The following is a 22,429-nucleotide window of genomic DNA, read 5'->3' as shown; positions in this document are numbered from 1 at the left end:
TCATTCATCACTGAGAGCATTGTGTGCTTTCATCATCTCTCTTTTGGGGGAAGGTTTTTTCCCATTGGGTTTTTCTCTCTATGCTTACTTTATTGGAGATTGTATTTGCATTTGTACATGGGTACCTAACATGGCCTTGTAGCCGGGACCCATCTTGCATTGCTTAGTTGCATTGTAGACTTTAGTACATTCTCCTAAGTTGCACTTAAGGGGGGGTGTTGGTGTAAATAACTATTCATGTTGGATATTATTACACCTTACTTAAGTTTACTTAGGTAAATGCATTTCATAGTAGTTTGGGTATGAGACACTTGGGTGTTTGTGCCACATTGGGATAGTGTGTAGGAGAATTTCCACCTTTTATGGTGTTGATCTTGTTGTTACACTCTACATTTAGTGGGTGATCCACCTCATGTCCAGAATATTATATTATTTCTCCTACCTACCCACACCTATTTCCTACCTACCCTTGTTTCTTATTGAGCCACATGTCATGTTTGTGTGCTCACATATCCACCTAGCCTTGCCTATATAAGCAGGCTCATCTACATTGTTTGTACGGGCAATCAATCTATATCTTGTAATGATCTAGTTGATCATATTTTGCATCTTGATAGAATACACTTTATTCCTATCATCTATTTTGTCTATCTTATTTGTGCTTTCCATTGCCTATTGATCTTGGCAAAATCTCACAAAGAGAAAGAAGATTTTTGTGACATTGTTTTGAATGTTGACTAGATCAAACACCACAGGCCCCTTTTGACATTTGTGAGGGAACATCACCACTGTCACTCTATTCTCTATTCAAGTCTCGCGATAATCTTGTTAATCTTCTAGCATATGTTACCTGGCCAAACAATACCCAATTGATAAACCCCAAATTTCTTTCAACCTCAAACAATCTTCCAATAAACAACTTGCGCCAAGGAGCACCCTTCAAACCAAAAGAAGTTACACAAAATTGGAGAAAGAAAACCCCTTGTACATCTCTTCCTGATTCACTAGCACAAAATTTGGATGCAAAAGGTAGTGTGCAACTCTCAAATGATACAACTAAAGATTGTAGTCGGGCTCCAGTCTTGCCAAAGGTCAAGAATGTTGCTAATACAGGAGAATAAGGAAAATTAGAGGGTGTGTATAAGATCATTTTTCTAGACCATATTATTCAGCCTCGAATAGATCTGTTACATGCCACAACCCACATTGGTAAACTACATTCTAATATTTCTTTTATGCAACTTTCTTTTTGGGCTAAATAGAATTGGCTGGGCTTGAAGGATATTTTTTGATGGATAAGTAATCTCTCTTTTTTATTGCCATTTCTTATTCCAAAGAACATAAAAATTGTGTGCATAGATATAAGGGGTGGTTTTGTAAGGGGTTTGGTATTATCACTTTGGCATGGGTTCCAAGTTTTAGTCTGGATTTAGTTCCCCCCAATTTCATGCCTTTTTAGATTTCTCTCTCGGGGCTCCCGTTTGAGTATCAAGATCCAGATATTGTGGAAATTTTGGCTAATCAAATGGGTAGTTTTATCAAGCATGACCTTATCCCATATGAACTTGCCCATTTAACTGTAAGGGTATGCCTATTGCTAAACCTCACAAAGCCAATTCCCAAGTTTATTTTAATGACTTCCTCCATAGTGAAATGGAATCAAGTCATTTGCATATAGGGTACTAGAGATGTTGATGATTGTATAGATAAATTGGGCCATTTTAATTCACATGTAGTCAGGGTTTGCAAGGATTTTGTGACTTATTTTCATAAATGCTCCTTTTATCAGTCTATTGCATCTCCTTCTTCTACACCAAGTGGGACAACAAGTGTAGCTGACTTATCAGAGAGTCTCGTACCTCTAAATAATGTTGATAATATTGCAAGACCTTTCCAGGGTGTTTAGTTACAGGCATATCCTCCTCTTTATGTGATTCCTTCTCAATTCTTTTTGGGTTGTATGACAAATGTTTTACTTCCAAAAGAAAAAATAACAAGGCCCTCCAATTGGAAGAATTGTCCTCAATATCAGGTTGTTATCTCTAGTTCATGTTCTCTACAAAAATTTGTGGGTAGATACAAGAAAATATATTTTAAGATTGACTGCTCTCCAATCCTTATTGATTGGTTGTAGAAGAAAATATTTGCTTCCTCTCTCTTTAGGCAGGTCACTTCTTCTTTTCCAAGTTTAACTTCCATGGGACCCTCAGATTATCAAGGCCAGGAAATCTCTATTTCACAAAATGAAAAGGATAATTTGATTCATAGCTTGATGTTTAATTGCCAACCTTTCCATGTGGTTGATCGTAGTTTTCCCACTGATGGACCCTCATCGAATGCTCCAAATATCGAATTAATGGCACATGATATTCTTATGTTTGTTACATTGCACTTGATTGATGAAATCGCTCTTGAGGAATTCCTGGAAATTCAGGATGTCCCTTCTGTTGATGCTATGCCTCTCGCTCTTAATACTTTACCACCCATTTTGGAGTTTAGTCATGCTGATCACCTTGCGGTTGAACATAATTCATATCAGCCTTTTCAACCTCCCACATAGATTGACTTCAATTTTTATCAACATCTCTCTCTTGCTCAATCAGAGTCTTCATCTCCTTTGTTAACTAAAACACCTAAAAAAAGAGGTCGGAAGCCCAAGATTCTTAAAATCCAAGAAGAGATCATAGCTGGTATCCAATCTACAAATTTAGACAAGTTTTCACCACACTCAACACCGAGAAGAACATTTTTTTCTTCTCGGGTGCAATGAGGATCATATCTTGGAATGTCAGAGGTTTGAATGCCTCTGACAAGAGGGGATAAATCAAGTACCAACTAGATTCCTCTGAAGCAGACATCATTTTATTGCAAGAAACAAAGCTTTCTATTGAAGCCTCTCAAAATATTTTTAAAAATGGATTGAATTGGATTTCATAAATGTTCATGTAGTAGGGGCTTCCGGTGGTATTCTAACATTGTGGAATCCCAAGACAATCAAAGAAAAAACCTTGAATCAAGGGACAAATTGACATCTTATTCTTATTGAAAATTTTGATTTATCCTTTCATCTCTTTAATATTTATGGTCCAATAGCTCCCCATGAGAACCATGCTCTTTGGAATACCTTATCTTATCAAATCCATTAATCAGGAGCTCAGAAAATCATCTTAGGAGGTGATTTTAATGCCATTTTGTCTCAGGATGAGAAATAGGGAGGCAACCCTACTGCTTCTAAGGTGATTGATGACTTTATATCTTTTGTGTCTTATAACACCCTTTCTGACATTTCACCTTCTAATGGTCAATTTACATGGACAAACCGGAGAACTTCCCTTCAAATAGCAAGCAGATTGGACATGTTTTTCACTTCATATGAATGTACCCTTCAGAAATATACTTTCTGCTCTAATATTCTATTGTTCTCTAGATCTAACCATTTTCCTATCTCATTATACCTAGATAAACATGAAGCTTATCATCATAGAACTTCTTTTAAATTTGAAAAAATATGGTAGGGACACCCACACTTTTATGATTTTCTTTGTCATGGTGGGTAAGTGCCCCCTTCTGTAGGGGGAACAAAATACTTCAACTTTATATGAAAATGGAGTTTGTAAAAGAAAATATCAAAGTTTGGAATAGGGAAGTATTCAAAAACATCTTTGCAAAGAAATAAAATGTAGAGAAGGAATTAAAGGACATTAATGAACTTATCTTTTCTAATGGGATTAACCTTGGAACCTTCTGAAGGGAAAAATTTTTACAAAGATACTGAGAAGAATTGTTCTCCAGAGAGGAGTATTGGAGACAAAAATCAAGGGAGCTATGGATAAAATATAGGGATAAAAATACTAAGTTCTTTGAGGCATCTACAAAGATTAAGCAAGATGCATCTACTATCTTTTCTATAAATGCCTCTTCTTCGGGGATAAAATTAACTAATGAACAAGAAATTAGGGAAGAGGGTGAACTCTTCTTTAAAAATATTCTTGCTCCTTATCCTCCTTTTGTTTCTAAGGAGTCCTATGTCGAGGTATTGCTAGATTTTAGCCCTTGTCTGATTTCATAGCACGATAATGATTATTTGATGCTACTTTCTCTCTTGTTGAACATCAATAGGTAGTAGTTTCAATGGCTCCTGAAAAGTCTCCAAGTCCTGATGGTTTCACCATGCTATTATTTCAAAAGTGTTGGCATGTTTTAAGTTTTGATCTTTTAATGGCTTTGGAGGAGTCAAGACAAAAAGCTTTTATACTCAAGAACTTCAATTTAAACCATCTTGCTCTTATCCCCAAATCCAAGAACGCTCATTCTTTTGCAGACTTTAGGCCTATCTCCTTGTGTAATAAAGTTTACAAGATCTTCACAAAAGTTGTTTATCCCCAGTTAAAGTCCTTGATACCTAAAGTAATATGTCCTCAACAAGGAGGTTTTGTTCCTAGTAGGGAAACATCGGAAGGTGTGCTTATGGCCCATGAATCTTTGCACTCAATTAACTCTTCACAGTCCCCTACTTTCATAGCTAAATTAGACATGTTGAAAGCATATGATAAAGTGTGTTGGTCTTTTCTTTTGAGAGTGCTTAGAATGTTTGGCTTTTCGGATAAGTGGTGCCAATGGATCAAAAATTGTCTCTCTGGTACATATATCTCAGTTACTATTAATGGTAATCCTTCTGGTTTTTTTCGAGCCACTCAAGGAGTTAGACAAGGTGACCCACTATCACCTTTTCTCTTCATTATCATGGAAGAAGCTTTTAGCAGATTGGTCAATAAACAATCGACTCTAGGTCTTTGGAAGGGGGTATGGATCCCCAATACTTCAATTTGCATCACCCACACTTTATTTACAGATGATACACTTCTATTTGGTTGTTCGAACATTCAAGAAACAAGGCATATTAAGAAAATGTTGGACATATATACTTCCAGATCTGGGCAAAAAATCAGTGCTCAGAAATCCCAACTAATCATATTTAATACTTTTGAAAAAGTGTCTAACAACATTATCTAGACATTGGTCTTTCTAGTGGATTCTCTTCCATCTTCGTACTTGGGCATCCCTTTCTTTATGGGAGCATAGAAACCCTCTTTTTGGAATTTTGTGTTTGACAGATTAAAAAGAAGAATTTCTATGTGGAAAAATAGATGGTTATCTTTGTCATGCAGAATCCTTCTTGTCAAAACCATTTTGGCTACAATCCCAAACTACTACATTTTAGTCCTTCAAGCCCTGAAATCTATTGTTTCCCATATCAAGAAAATTATTTGGAATTTTATTTGGAAAGGTAATCTTTCAAAAGATAAAAAGACCCTGCTTGTGTTTCTCAAAAAAATGACTACAAGTAAATCTACGGGCAGGGTTGGTCTTCACAATCTTTCAAAAAGGAACAAGGCCTTCAAGGGAAAGTTGATTTGAAATATTTATGTAAAACCACATGCTTTGTGGTGTCAAATTATGCAAGAAAAGTATTTAGATACTCCTACCCCATCACATATTTTTACTATCCTTGATCCTCCATCAGGCTTTGCAGTTTGGAACTTCATGATGGCTTCTAGGAATGTGATTACTAGATATTTATCTTCGAAAGTACATAATGGAAAAGATGTCAACTTCTGGCATGATTCATGGAGTGATCTCCCTCTATTAATCTTGAGGAAACTCTAGTAAATGCAATCCCCATATTTATTGCTCAATGGGGATCTTACCTTTATGATTACATAGATGATCTTGAGAAGCCTTCAAATCATGTCATTTGGAAGAATCCATCTTCACTCCCAACCTCCCCATCTCAAAAGGTAAAATTTTCTTTGATTCTCAAGAACCGCATTATTTTTATCTCTAATGGTTTGGACAAATTGATATGGTGCCTTGTGAAGAACGAAAAGTACTCTATCAAGGAAGGGTATAAGACAATTCATCAGATGTCAGTTCAATCCTATTCACAAAGAGATTATAAATTTTGTTGGAACAACAGTATTCTTCCCAAGGCAGGGATTTTTGCTTGGCCTTCTCTACACAAGAGAATAATTACTAGTGAGAGACTTGATAAATTGAATATTGCACCTCCATTTGCCTGTGTACTTTGTGGTGAGCATAATGAAACATTAGATCATCTCCTCCTCCAATGTGATTTTTCTCATAATTGTTGGATGTTTGTGCTTGCTACAATTTCCTTTAGAATCCCTCTTCCAAATAATGAATGGGATTTGTTATAGTTCTAGCCAGTCTTATACTCATCCTCTCTTTTTGCATGCATTTGGAAAGTTATCCCATCCATAGTAGTATGGTCACTTTGGTGGGAAAGAAATAAGCATATTTTTAGAAAACAAACATCTCCTCTTTCTGACATTGTCAATTACATTGAAAAATCAGTATCAGAATTGGTTAATGCTCATGTTTCAATTCAGTTCAATCCAAGTAGGGAATTTACTTCTTGGGATGGTCAATTTATTAATTGCTAGAAGGGCATCTCTATTCCCGTATCACCTTGCTTTCTGAGAGTGAGGATTAGTAAAACTGATAGAAATAAAGTGAAATGGTGTCCTTCAAATTCAACACATTTTAAATTGAATTTTGATGGCTCGTTTAAAGGCAACTTGGGTGATGCAGGAGTAGGAGTATGCATTAGAAACCACACAGGGTGTGCTTTTGCTTTGAAATCTGTTTCCATTCCACCGGGTACTAACAACTATGCAGAGGCATATGCTTTGCTTGAAGGCATTCTACTAGTTAAAAAATTGAACATCTCTTATATTCACATCAAAGGCGACTCAACTATTATTATCAATGCTTGCATAAAGAGAAATATTAACAACTGGTAGATAAGATATTTGCTTGAACAAGCATGGGCACTCATTGATACATTTGTAAATTTTACTATTTCACATGTGTATAGAGAAGGAAACCAAGTTGCAGATCATTTAGCAAATATGGAAAGTTACAAGGTAGAACTTAATATGATGGGTTTGAATTGTGATCTCAATTTTTTGCCAATCCTTAGAAAAATAATTTTGGAGGACATGGGTACAAGATAATATTGCACATGGTTATGTAGTTGTTTTCATAATGATAAAAAGTTGGTATGTGAGGTATTATAATTACAGGGCTCCGTGGTTGTGCAATATGTGAATGATGTGAATGGATGTTGATTTGGGCATCTATAAAGTGAGGCAAACTGTGGACTGCTATGTAAATGTGTACAGATTTCATGATGTTTTGGTTTAGACTTCATCTTGGTTAACATACTTCACAAAGCATTTGATACTTGGAGATGGCTTGAGGCATTTGGTATTCTGGACATTACGAGATATATTGTACTTTTGTGGCATATTAGGGATTTAAGTTTCACAACCTTTCTATGTAATATCATGCAAGGATCCGAGTTTTTCTTTCTAGTTCTTTTCTCCAGGAGGTCTTTGAATCAACTTGTGTAAAGAAATATATAAATAAAATATATTAAGTGGCACTAACACCTTTTCTAAAAAAAAAACAAATTTTTTTTAATGTACTTGTCTAAAATTGAAATAAATTATATATTAGTGTTCTACACTTCATTTCTTACACTTTAAAAAATATATATTGAATTTTCAATTATTTTGATGCAAGTTATGTGACGCGCATGAATAGGTACCTGATTTTTTGGATGCGTCCACTTTGAAAAATCATAAAGAAAAATACTCAACAAAAAAATACACAACTAACAGTGCTAACTCTAAACTATCATTCTACCAAAGGGATTTTCAAAATACTAATTGTAACTATATTTTTTTTTATTCACACATCAAACACTATGTTATGTTTTGCTAAAAAATAGTAGGACCACTTTTGTGTGCACAAAATATTTGAACCCCTTAATCTTATCCAATTTTAAAAAATTATTAATAACTTGGAAACTAAAGTTAGAGTACTACAATCTTTGTTCTTTGGGTATCTTCAAATTTTGAGTGGATGAGTCTCAAATTGCTCCTCCAACTTCCGGTTTAGCTAGTTTTAGAAAGAAAAAAAAATGTGTCCACGTATTCCCCCCTTTTTCTTCACCATCTTGGTGCACTTACCCAATGACAACATGTTTTTTCTTTAAAATTTAGAAGAAGAGATTTCAAATGCTATGGATTCTATTAATCTTTATTTCCCATTTTCGGGCTCTAAATTAGGACATCATAAAAATGAATTTGTCATGAAACAAATTGATAAAGATCCTCCTTGGATCCCCTTACAATAGAAACAAATTAAGCATAGATGAATCTCTCATTACCTAGGCATCCCCTTTGGATTGAGGGTATCTTTTTCTGAGATGTTAAAATGGTCCGTTACTAAACTAAAAATTAAGTTGTTTTCTTGGGAAAGCAAATTTCTTTTCCTATCCAAAAAGATTCATGTGGTAAATTGTATTTTCTTGGCTTGACATATGTACTACTCATCTTGTTGGATTCCCTCAAAAAAAGGTTCTGATGACCTTATCAAACTTGTGTGTCACTTTCTTTGGTCTAATTGGAATGGTAATGCTAGTTTCATTACATCTTATGGTTTCATTGCATTCAACCAAAAGTTAATATTGGGATAGGCATATTGAATTTTGAAACACAAGGAGCTTGTCTAGTAGAAAAATAGATAGTTTGGGCTATTGTTGTAGATAAAACATGAAAAATATTGGTTTATTTTTGTAATACCCATGCCTCAGTTAAAATAAAATGACAAAATATCATGTGGGAAGACAACATATTCATGGCTCATTTCTTTCATATTAGAGCTTCACCTTCTTTATAGTCTTTTTGGAAGGTATGGCAACAAGTGTGAAAATAATTAAATTGGAAAAATTAATCACTTAAACTTGACTTTAGTTATAGCTCTAGTTTTATCTAGTGGAATTGATTATTCAAATACCAAGGACAACCTCTTTCTATTTAATTTAAAAGGAAAGCTTAACTTTTATTTAAGAAAGGAGTCCATCACTTTAGAGATTTGTGGGATTTTGCGGCTATGGAATGGGATAACTAGCCAAATATTTAGAGGATGTTTGGTTTAAGTAACAAGCTCAAAGGATTTGTTATCTTTTTTAAATCCTTGGTCCTTGCTGATCTGTTCATGAAGCTTTGCACCGTTTTGAAATGCAAATTTTTCAAGGACTGGTGGTGGTTGTCAAAGCATTAGTTTGTTTTTTTCCATTAAAAGAAATATATCTAAGGCTTTTACCTATCTTGCCTTTAAAACCGAGATTAAATAAAAAATGGAAATTTAAATTTCAAGTGAAATCTTAGAGACTATTATGTGCAAAAATCTAGTGGTCTAAATAAAAGCTAACGTTCCATCAAATTTTAGGCTAGAATATATTGTATTTCAAACTTCCTATGGGCAACACGTTGATATGTTTGATGATACATCTGGATAAATATATATTTTGTCATCAAAATGAAAATATGAAACATATTTTCTAAGACTATGTGTGGACCAAAATAAAGTGGAATGCTATTTTTAAATATATCTCTACCATTTTTTATCATGCTCTATGTTGGAAAGAAGAAGTATTGGGCTTACATCTTGACAAGAATATTACTTTTCTTCATGTTTGGAAAATTATATGTATGGCTATCTTTTCAAATGATGAGATTCATTATGAAGGTGAAATGCTAAGGTTTTACTCTAACATTATATTTCTAACTAATTTTTGTTCTCTTAGCTACATAAAAGACATAAAGAACATTTCAAGATTAGAAATCACATGGGTAGGATCAAATTCTAGTTGCTACAAATTCACAATTTGACACTCTATGTTCAAAATAGCTAAAAAAAAATAAATTAAATTCCACATTTAAGCTTTTGTTAAGGTCCTAAGTTGGCATAGGCTTTTCTTGTCCAACTATTTATGTTTTTACAGGTTGATGCAACCATGATGTTGTATCTATACTCATGTCTGAATATTGATTAGTTTCCAAGTGACCTAATTTTTTCCATTGACTATGGAGTTACCTACACACTGAAATTTATGCAATAATATGTTTCAAATATAACTGAAGCAACTTGAAATGTAATCATCATAATATTAAACATCTATACTTTGAATAGTAATTCAATTTTAAATTTATTCAAGAAAAGTTATTTCATTAATAAAAATCTATTTTATACCATGTGCCCAACATTCTAATCAATCTAATATAAATTTCTTTTTTAATAATAAAATAACTAGATAAATGAATCTTCTCAAATTCAATTATATATAATTAATAAAATCAAAGAATTGAATGAGAATAGTATATATAACTCCTAATATGATCATTATCATTAAACACAACCAAACCAAACTATTTAATATGAAATATATTATTGATTAGATCATCTAGGACCAATGGAACTCATCAATGAAGAAAGAAATAACAATAGAAAAATTCAGGACTAGGCCTTATGCAGTTTCCTAATAATTAAATGTACAACATAAAATAAAATGAACACATTTAATTTTTAATTGTTGGCAAAATATGATAGAATCCTTCTCTAGGTTGCATCTTTACAAGGTTTCAAATAATGAAGTTACAAAATTTCATAATAGATTTAGACATGTTAAAAGGATAAAATATCCCATATTATCTTGTAATATCTTTTCCACCATAAAACATACGAGTTTTTTTTTAATCAAATTTTATGATTTAAATAGAAATGTTCATATGTAGATTTTTTTTGAATAAGAGGTATTCACAAACTCAATTCAATGTATCTAAATCCTAGCCAAAAATTCAAAAACTTAATTAATCAATAATATTGGTCAAATATCTATCTCTTTTTTTGTAGAAGTTGATGTCCCAAGAAAATATCTTAAAGTACTATGAATTTTTATTTTTTTTGATCGGTAATAATTGTTTTTTATTGTATTATAATATTGAGAAATTACATCAGAAAATTTCGGGCTTCCAAACTGCAAAATAGCCCAATTATAGACATTACCCTTACATTCATAACCCTTAATCACCACTACCCATATATTAGAAAATATCTAAGCACCAAACCTTTCCCATTCTGTCCAGCTTTCACTAGTTCCCATAGGGTTAACTACAACCCCTGATCATCTATAGCCAAAAACCACCCAAACCCTACTACATCTTGTAGAAAATGAGGCATATATAAGTCGCCATATAATACTAAGAACAATAAATAACCAACTGTAACTACCTTACTACACTATACAAGACTTATTTATATATATTAACCTTCCACAATCTAAATCGGGGTTGCCCCAACGTCATGTGTGAAGCTTGCCTCAAAATCTCTTTGTTTCCTCACCCCTGACCACCTGCCTCTAGGAAACGCCTCTAGCCATGCCCATGTTAGTTCGTTGTCTTCCGTCTCATGCCTCAAAATAATCCTCTTTAGCTTCTCCCAAACTCCCACCCTTTCCAAAATATAGGCCTTTTTATCTACTTTCCCAATTCACCGAACAAATGAAACTATGTTGAATTCATCAGCATCCTTAGCTTTTGTAAACCCTTCTGAGTAATCAAAACCAACCCCAGGCATCATCCACTCTAGGATGGAGTCCAAACCTTTGAACATTGCATCTTGAAAAATGGATGTAACTACCCATTTAACCTTTTCTATTTTATCACCCGTTTCCAGACCCCAAGCTACCACCATTGAAATAATATCCAAATTCACCTTCCACCTTGGGACATTCTCCATGAAAAAAGGCCCCACAACCTCCATCACTATGTTAACCATCTCAACATCCTTGAATCTTAATAGCCCCAACATTCTATCTTTGCTCATAGCTCCTTTAAATCCCTTCTGCTTCTTTTTAGTGGTTACTGTGAAGTTTGCCTCCATGTTTTTAAATTGCAATCTTGTTCACTTTTGCAAATTCACCTCCTCTCCTCCCTAAAAATTCATAGTTTAATTAGTTCTCTCTTTGCCCAAATCATGCCGACACACCTCTAAAATCCTTAGGGATTCCTTACAACCACCATCTATCTTTAAATTTCTCTCTAATCTTTATGAAAGATTTAAATGTTTTCCAAGAAGAAATTAATCATTGAATGTTGAGCATCCCATAAACGCCGCCACTTCCATCTTTTGTTGCCAAATCTAATCAGATCATCATTTCCTATCCTGTGCGAGATTTGAAATCAAATTTCCTAGAGAGGGAGCCACACTATTTTTTCTGCAAGATGACATCAGCCTCCTGACATCACCCATCCCATGCCTGAAATCCACTCATTGCATTGTCTTATCTTCCAGCATTGAGATCCCTTGGAAATCTTCCATTCTAACTTCACCTTCTAATTCAAATGACAAAGCACATTTGGAAAGTCTATCAGTAGTCTAATTGCCTTCTCTTCAAATATGACTAATTTTGAAATTTTCAAAAAAATTTAACTCCTCTTTTATAAGAGTAATGAATCCTTGAACATGCCACACTTTGATCTCCCCATTCATTATAGCTTGGATTATAACTAGGGAGTCTCCTTCAAGGTGTAGATTTCAAACACCTTGGATTCTAGCTAATCCAATAGCTAGTAGGGCTGCTTGCACTTCAACCTCATTGTTCATGCTTTTCCTAAGTCTTTTGGCTCCACATTTAATTAAATCTCCATTATCATTCCACATAGCAAAACCTGCTCCTACCACACTTCTGGATGTTTGGGCTGCCCCGTCAAAATTTACTTTAAACCAACACTTCCCTGGAGGCTTCCACCAAGCTTCCAATGCTTTCTTATTCTGCCCCTTGTTATTTGCCACAGATCCATGCCTGATCTTAATTCTTATTCAAGCTTATTGTTGAGAAATTTGCCCATGAATCTTCCCAAAACTTAGCTTTTGTCCCTTTACCGATCTACCATGCTAGATGATCCGTGACCACCCCATGACAATCCATTATGAAATTCCAAATAGATGACCCTTTTGGGGGGTTGCAAAATGTGAATACTCCATGATCATCTGGAGAATCCAAATATTTTTCTCTCAACACTTTAACCCACATTTGGTTTGGATTAGTGTATATGTTCCACACTAGTTTGGTCCCTAAAGTAGTATTCATTTTGTGCCAGTATCTCAAACCAGCACCCCCTCTAATCTTTGCTTGGCATATTTTATCCCATGCCAATAATGGAATTTTTTTCTGATCATTTTCCCCATTCCAAAAGAATTTTTCATCCTTTGTTGAATTAATTTAATAACCTTTTTTGGAATCTTTAAACACATCATAGAGTAAATAGGAATAGCTGACACTATAGTTCTCAATATTAAAATTCTACCAGCTGATGTAAGCCATCTACTTTTCCACCCATCCATTTTATTTATACAACTATCAATTAGATTCTTCCATAAATCAGATTTGTTTGCGCCTCCAAAGAAGGGGATTCCTAAATACTTACCTAGAAGAGACCCCACTTTCATGCCCAGAATTCTGCAAATTTCCCTTTGCTTACAAGGTTTAGTGTTGAAAAAAATTATTTCAGATTTATTCCAATTTAGTTTTTGTCCTGAATCTTTTTCATATATATCAAGGGTCTCTTTCATAACTCGAGCTTCCTTTGTTGTAGCATCTCTAGTTAGAAAAGTGTCATCTACAAATTACAAATGTGTTATCAGATTCACTCCTACTACAATTTGAACACCTTTCCAAACCCCTTCTTCCCATTTCTTGGAAATATAACACCCAAGCACTTCTGCCATGATAATGAACAAAAAGGGAGAGAGATGATCCCCTTGTTTGATGCCTTTCTTAGACTCAAAAAATCCCTCAGGGCTTCCATTTATAATGACTGAAAATCTAGGGGAGTTGATACAACTTTTCACCCACACAATCCATTCCTTACTGAAACCAAATCTCCAAAGGACTTTCATAATAAATTCCCTATTCACCTCATCATAAGATTTCCTTATATCCACCTTAACCATCATCATTTTGGTCTTTGCTATCCAAATGGAATGAACAAGTTCATGTGCAAGTATTATTCCTTCACAAATAGATTTGCCTGGGGCAAATCCACTTTGTTTTCTTGATATGACCAAATCCAAAATTGGTTTTAGTCTATTTGCCATAACTTTGGATATTATTTTATAAATGGTGTTTCATAGAGAGATCGGGCGAAAGGCATCAAAAGAAGAGAAGTCAGCCTTCTTTGGAATCAATGCTATGGAAGTGTTGTTGAAGTCATTTAATACAAACCCTCCCATCCTAAATGTCCTCTTCTAGGATGTCCCAAATTTTTTGAAAAAATAGGACTGGGAAACCATCCGGCCTTGGAGATTTGTCCGACCCTAAAACAAAAATAGCTAGCTTCACCTCTTCCATTAACACCAGCTCCATCAACCTTTTATTGTGTTCTTCCTTTATACTTGAAGGAATAACCTCCAAAATTTGGGGCATGTCAACTCCTTGGTTCCCCACACCATTAAATATTTTATAAAAAGTGTTTAACTGCCTCCCAATTTATCTGATTTAACTCTGAAATAGTCCCCCCTTCTTTGTTCTTTATAGAAAAAATCTTGTTTTGGGATCTTCAAACTTTGACTGAAGTATGGAAAAATTTTGTATTTCTGTCTCCATCTTTTAACCAAGTTTCTCTAGAATTTTGTCTCCAAAATATTTCCTCTCTTGCTAGCACCTCTGAGTATCCTTTGCTCAATAGTTTCTTTGTTCCATCTCTTAAATTGTTCCTTTAAAAACTAAAGCTTTTTGAAAAAAATAAAGACTTTGTTACCTGGACTGTCCGGATTGTGCTTCCAACACTGTTCAACTAGATTTCTGATGGTGTTTTCTCATAGCCACATTGCCTAAAATTTAAATGGGAATCTCTTAGGGGCATTATCTTCTTGAATTCTAAGGCAAATGGGGTAATTATCTGAGCCCGTAATAGGAAGAATCTCTGTAACACTATTCCAACGACTCTCTGACTAGTCTCCAGCTATAAAAAACCTATCTAATCTCTCAACAATATTTAGAAAACCACTTCTCCTATAAGTCCAAGTGAACTCCCCCATTCTAAAGGGAATCTCAATCAGTTCTGAGCTCATGACAAAAGAACTTAAATCTCTCTGACTCTGCCTATTCCAACCTACACCACCCATTTTATCTGAAAGGTGAAGAAGAGCATTAAAATCACCTTTAAGAGTAAATAAATTCTCCCTGTCATTCCTCATGATCTTAGACAACTCATCCCACACCTACACTTTCACATTTGAATTGTTGGGCCAATAGATGTTGATAAGGAAAAAAATTGTTTGTAGCTGCATTGATTTAATCTTCAACCATTTCCACCACCAAGTGGTTCTAATAACTACCACATCCATCACCGAATCCTTCCAAAGAGCTGCAAGGCCTCAGGAGGCACCTTGAGCTCCCACCAAATTACATTTCTAGAATTGAAACTTCCTTGAAAAAGCACTAACATCTTCATCTTTGATCTTTGTTTCCTGCATTAGAAAAATGTCTGGTCTCACTTGATCAAGGCATCATTTGATCAAGTGAATCTTGTCAGGGGCATTGCAGCCCCTGACATTCCATGATAAGATCCTCACTGCCCCCAGGAAAAGGCATAGCCTTTTCCCGATCTCAATTTGGTTTGGCCAGTAGCATTACCTGCCATTCCCAACTTGGCCTTGTTGGATTTAGCACCTCTTTTCTTTTTCTCTCCCACTTTAGCTTTTGATTGAAGAGCTAGGGTCATCTCCAAAGATTGTTTTTCATGAGTTCCAGCTAAAGATGAAAGGCCCAGTTCATCATCACCATCCTGGGAACATGATGACTCAAAATCATATTCTAAATCTAGAAGATCCCCTCCACTATCTTTTACACCTTCAAAAGAGCTTTCTAGGTTTCTTATTGGTGAGATTTGAATATCTTTGAAGATTGGATCCTCCATAAGAGGGTCTATATTTCCACCCATTCTTTCTGACTTATTCGGTAAGCTTTCAAAGTCAAGGGCTATGGAATTATCCTTCTAATTCTAGATAAGGGGATCCTCCACATGTTTCACTAGATTTATAGGGGATGCCATCATTCTCTCCACTTGGGATATTTCCTAAGCATTGTTCTCGCTATCCTGGACTATTGTGATTTTTTTTTCCTTTATGGAAGCCCTATCTTTGAAAGATGTAGGGTTGTTTACTTCAACCCTTAAGTCCTCCAAAATCGATCCCACTTCTGGAGCACTTCTCCTTGGATTGGCATCTGTACCCATTGTTATAGTCAAAGGATGAGCTTCTCCTATATTCATTTGGCCGATTTATCTTTTATGAAGTTCAAAGGAATGTGTCTCAGAGACCAAAGACTCATCAATTGCATCCTTCTGCGACTCATATTTGCCCATATGGATTACTTCTATGAACTCTTTCCTGCATTTTGTTAGAGATTGAATCTCCAATATTTTTCATTCCATAGATGTTCCCCTTGATAACCTTCTAACATTCTGATGATCTCCTCCTCTAAATGATGTTGCATCATGACTTTGCCTTTGTTTTCTTTTTGACAAAAACTTGGTGGATGGATTTTGATAGAGCAGTTTGAACATGACTAAAATCTTCTTCCAACATCACTTTTTGTTTCCATATCCCCATCCCTATTTTAATCTCTAAGGTGTCAGGAAGGTTGTGGATCGACTACCATTTGATGCATAGCCTAGAAACCAGGCTGAAATCAGAGGAGTCAAAATATTCTTCGGTCATTAAAAAGTCACCCAGATGCTCTTCTATTTTTTCAAAGTTTCCAGATCCTTATACTCCTGAGGAAGGCCCATTAGTTTTACCCAGATGAGGAAATTTTCAACTAGAGCTTCACATGGGTTAAAGTTAGGTTTCTAGGCTTAGATGTTTAAACCTTTTCCTTCTAGAAAAAATGCCCCATTCTCTATTATCCAATCTCTATCTTGGACTATTGGGCAGACTACTTGGTATTAACCATTTCCTAGTGTTTTAAGATCCATTCCCTTCCCCCAATTTTTGTCCCACCAATTCCTAAACTTGGAAAAGGCCATCCACATTCCTCCCCATTTAACAAGAAGTGCTTTGTCAAACAAAAAACTAATTGATTCTTTCAATGCTTCATTTGAAAGCTCTACAAACATTACTCTACTGACTTCAGCATTAGGGTTTACCTCTATAACCTTAGTTATTTCTGTGGAGAGTTTCAGTCGCCAGAACTTCTCCTGAACTGTTCAGAAATTCACTCTCAGAGCAAAGCTAATATCTTGGTAGCCCCAAAAAAATATTTCCTTTTGCATCCATGGTGGTTTGGACCTTTTGTCCCCCAATCTGTTCCAAACCTTTGAAATCCTCGGAGCCTTCCATGACCAAAAATTTTGTGTCCTCTAGTTACGATAATTGTTATTCCAGCCATGACTGGAATTCCTCCCGAGTGGCCATCGCTATCTAGTTCCTCTTCCGTAGAGGAAACCCTCATGTTTCCTGAAACCAAACCGCCTGGTCCACTTCGCCATAATATCCAAACCATCCCCTTTTTATTTTTAAAATGCTAAGTTAAAGTACTATGAATTTAAAGTAGTGAATCCTACATCTAAAATTAGCACTTTAAATAGAAATGTTCATATGGAGATTTAGTTTGAACAAGAGGTTGTCATAAAATCAATTCAATGCATCTAAATCCCACCTAAACATTTAAATTTTTTATTAATCAATAATAATGGTCAAATATCTGTCTCTTTTTTTTAGAAGTTGATGTCCCCAAAAAATATCTTAAAGTACTATGAATTTAAAGTAGTGACTCCTATGTCTAAAATTATAATGGTAAAATATCTTAGATATATATCTAGGACACATAAGATTAGAATATCTTAGGAAAGGGATGTAAAGTTCCAATATAGTTGCAAGAGCATAAGAGATGATCAAGAATATAATTTCTCAAGTTGTAGGATTGACTACTTCATTATAATGCCCTAAATTGGTAATGGATCTTGTTAGAAATTGTAATCCTATACAAGAAATAATAGTTTTAGAAGAACAAATCTTAGTAGACCTCACAATTTAAGCCATTCCAAAAATATTTCAAATCCCTTTCTATGAGGATATTGTATTGATAAAACTAGAAGATATTGATGATCATTATAATGAAAATACATGTCAAAAAGTATTGGAGGCATGTAAGCATGAGATGGACAGAGAATCTATGTGCATTATATTAAAAAATCCATTAAAAAATATTGAGTGGCTTTCAAAAAGAGATTGAATGTATGATAATTGTATTATAATGGGTGTAGACACCTAAAAATGTCTCATTAATTCTATGCTAATTATTCATCTATTTAATTAAGTAATTCCTAAATTATTTGATTAAACTAACCATTTCTTCTAATCATCGCCCTTCAACACTTCTAATTATTCTATTTCTATTCTCAAATCATTTTAATCAATTAACCATATCTCAATTATTAATTAAATATCAATTATTTAATTAATTACAACCTTTTCCTTAGTTAAATAATCTTTATTATTTAAATAATTCTATTTCGTAAGTTTAAATAATTTCATTTAAATTATTTCAATTAATTAATTAAATTCCTCCAATTCCCCAAATTATAATTACAATTAATTCCATCTAATTTCATTTCATTTCTCACAAATTCGAATTTCAATTAATTTCATTTCATTTCTCTGAAATTTGAATTTCAATTAATTTCATCTAATTCCAAATCATCAAATTCACATTTTCCCCAAATCTGAATTTTAGTTAATTTCATGTGCATTTCAGCATTAGAATGACCAAATTCAAATCCAAATTGAAAATGAAAATCAAATTCAATTTCAAATTCCTACAACACATGCTAAAATCAGAACTGATTGATCTAATCTATTAACTCAGTTAACTCATCAATCATCCTTTTTAACTCAAAAACAACTTTTTATGACTAATCCATCAATTCAGTCATCTCCCTAATCAATTCAGTTGACTCGTCAATCAAATGAGTTTACTAATCCATCCATTCAGTTTACTCTCCAATCAATTCAGTTGAATCCTCAATCAAATGAGTTAACAAATTGATCATGACTACTTCACTGATCAATCAATTTCAGTTGTCTCCCAATCAATAGTTGAGTTCTATTTCTCACCTCTTTTGTGTTGAAAATCTATAAATTCAACATCATTTTCTCATTTCAAGCTAGAATCACAGCCTTGAAAATATTTGTGTTAATCATATGCAGGAATCCTAGTGCAATACCTAAGAGCCACCTACCACACAAATTGGATAAGAGCAATGGAAGCCATGTTGCATCAATTCAAGGAGCATTTAATTAGTTTCATTTCATAATTCGATTTATGTCAGCTTTATTTCATTGTAATTTAAGAGTAATTTGATTAGATTAGAGTTGGTGATTCACTCTTTGATATCTTATTATGCAATTTATGCTTATTTATTGCCTGAGTAAATTTGGTGAACTCGACATGAAGCATGCTAACATTCATTTTTTATTTTGAAAGATTTTACAGATTCGTACATGCACAGGAATCTTGATTTCACACTTTCATTCACAATTGCTATCAAATTATTTTGCAATTGCTCAAACAACACATCACAATTGTTTAAACACCTCGTAATTTCTTTAAAGAGTTGCATATTTAAAAATTCTTTTGTCGTTTCTTTATTATCTAATGTTGCACACCTAACCGAGAAATTTCATCAAATTCTAGAAAATTTAATTTATGCATATAAGATGTATTTAATCCAATGGCAGGAAAGGTGACTTTTAGAATTCGAGTTGCAAGGAAGGAAAAACAACATAGGAGACAACAAAGGACATATCAAATAATCTTAAAGGAAGAATGGGAGCTCTGTGTGATCGAAGAAAAAGAGGAAATTGCTCAATATCACAGGAACATCCATCGTTTCTTAACCAAGTACAAGTTTTTTGATGAAATTGATGTGATGGCTCACGTGGTGTGGGACAATGTCATTGTAGAATAACCCTTCTATTTTAAAAAAATAAAATAAATAAAAAATGTTTACTGTGAGCAATTGATCTTATATCAATTCACAATTGAGTAGTCATCACATTGCAATTTCTTAAACAATAATTCACACTTGATGATACATCAATTTGCAATTGATCTAATATCAATTCGCATTTACTGTGTAGGTAATTCATAATTGTTAGATTAAGTTTTCCTTTTTCAATAATGTTTCAATTCTAGTTTTTACCATTATATCTTTTTGTCTATAAAAAGATAGATTTTTGTAATTGGAATATTAGGCTGGATAGCCCACCATGTGTTGACTAACTTCATTTTCTGCAAGGGTAGCTTAGAAACATTTCGATTTGGTGCAAGTAAAATGAACCACAAACAAACTTGTATCATATTCCATGATTGCGATGAAGGTTAAAATTGAACCCCATGCTTTTTTGGGGCAACCTCTCCAAATGGATTAGAAAATAATTGCAATGAAAAGTTAAAAAGAACCCTTGTCTTTCATGTTTTCAAAGGTGTATGTATTATGCTCTCCCCTTTAATGGGTGATCAGAAAACTAGACTCTTCTTTCATGCTTTTATTTATTTCTTGCAATTAAATCCTTTTGAAGGCCTTCCCTCCCGAGTTGCCCTTAGGGTACCATTAAGGTTGGTGAGAGGGGAATGACCTAAGTGGCAATGACTAAAGCTAGTAATCCAAGCCACTATAAATAAATATGTATGTGATGAAAAACATATGCGACGAGTGTTACATGATGTCACAATGGCATTATGCCTCCCTTAGTTCCTATATGATACGTTAAAATTTGTAGAGCATAACCTCTACAGACTAGGAGACCTTCCTTGATGGAGTGTAAAACATTGCTGATTGTGACCACTCAAATGAAACCCTGTCTAAACACCATAGAAATTAGAAGCCAAGCTGATTAAATAACTGGATACTTTTTTTATCATAGTGCAAGGGTGGGGAACAATCCATCCCCAAGACACTCACCATATATCTCCCAGGATAACGGACCAATTGAGCAGAAATCTTCTTTGATCTAATTTTCGAAAAGAGGCAAAACAATGGGCGCACCCTAGGGTGTGAAAGGGCTATTTGAGCTAATGGAGTATCAAGATGTGGGTTGTGGTAATACTCATGACCTTTTGACCTTAGGAAAGTCTATCTGATGTGATATCGAATGACCCCAATATATCGAGAACAAAATGAGATCTTGAGAAAGATCCCAACATTCATGAAAATTTGAAAAAAATTCCCTAAACAACTGTTCTTTTCATGGTTTTATTCTTTTAATGTGACTGTTGTGTCCTTTGCTACACTTCAACAAATTAAAAACATTGCAAGATACAAATCACAATAAAATCAAAGTCTTAGTATTCAACAACATCAAACAAAACCTCAACAAAGTTAAGTGTCAACAACAACACCAATGTTAGATCCAAACCTTTTGCACAAATTCAAAGATGATGTCCATGTTACTTTCAAGTGATCATAGGTCCTAGGTATTCCATTCATGCATAAGTACCATTATAATCATCACACAAAGTCCTCACATAAGTCATTTCAGCAAATTGTCTTAAGGTTAGTATTACATAAGAATCATACCTAAGTCCATGGGTATTAGAGAAGATGGAGAATTCCCATTCGAACAACCCAATCTTAGGCCGAACAATGACCAATTACAAATAAGTGATGGTTTAGATAACCTTGCTTGGGAAGCAAGAGTCAATCGTGCCCAATATGATACAATTAAGGCCGTCATAGATGATGAAATCCGGAAGTCTGTTCATCTTGATGAGAAACTAAGAAAAAAGATACAAAGAGAATCTTAGAAAGAAGCTATTATACAATTGGTAGAAAAGACCATGGAAACATTTCTCAAACCATGTGAAAAAAGAAAGGTGTCAATCAATCTAGGTATCATTCATTTTAGGTATCATTCATTTTTAGGGTTTGCATTGTCTACATAGTAGTCTTTAATGTATGGGTCTAAAAGGAAATGAGAAATTCCCATTTGAACAACCCAATCTTGGGGCAAACAACGTTCAATTAGAAATAATTGACGGTTTGAATATCGTTGCTGAGGAATTAATAATTGATCAAGACCAATACGACATAGTCTAGGCTATCATAGATGAAGAATTTCAGAAATCAATAGAAATAGACACAAACCTCAAAAATCGAATCAAAGAAGAGGTAGAGTTTGAAGCTTTTTGGCAATACACTGAAGTTCAAATTTTAGAATCCTCGATAGTAAGTCATCATTCATTGATCATATTGTCTGCACTTTAGTTTTTAGGAAGTCATAGAAACATATTTAGTTGCATTAATCAAGTCTTGCATACACATTTTAGGGAGTCAAGATCACTTTGAAACAATAATAATGCCATTAACGCATGCTCAAAAGGAAAAAAACCAAATAGATCCTAATAATGACCCCTTGGTTAACCCAACATGGAATATGGATCTATCCACACAACAAAAAACATAAGAGTACACACCCACAACAATGTCAA

This window comes from Cryptomeria japonica, chromosome 7 (genome assembly GCF_030272615.1).
Source record: "Cryptomeria japonica chromosome 7, Sugi_1.0, whole genome shotgun sequence".
In the NCBI taxonomy this organism is placed as follows: domain Eukaryota; kingdom Viridiplantae; phylum Streptophyta; class Pinopsida; order Cupressales; family Cupressaceae; genus Cryptomeria; species Cryptomeria japonica.
Note: the sequence above shows the minus strand (reverse complement) of the source record.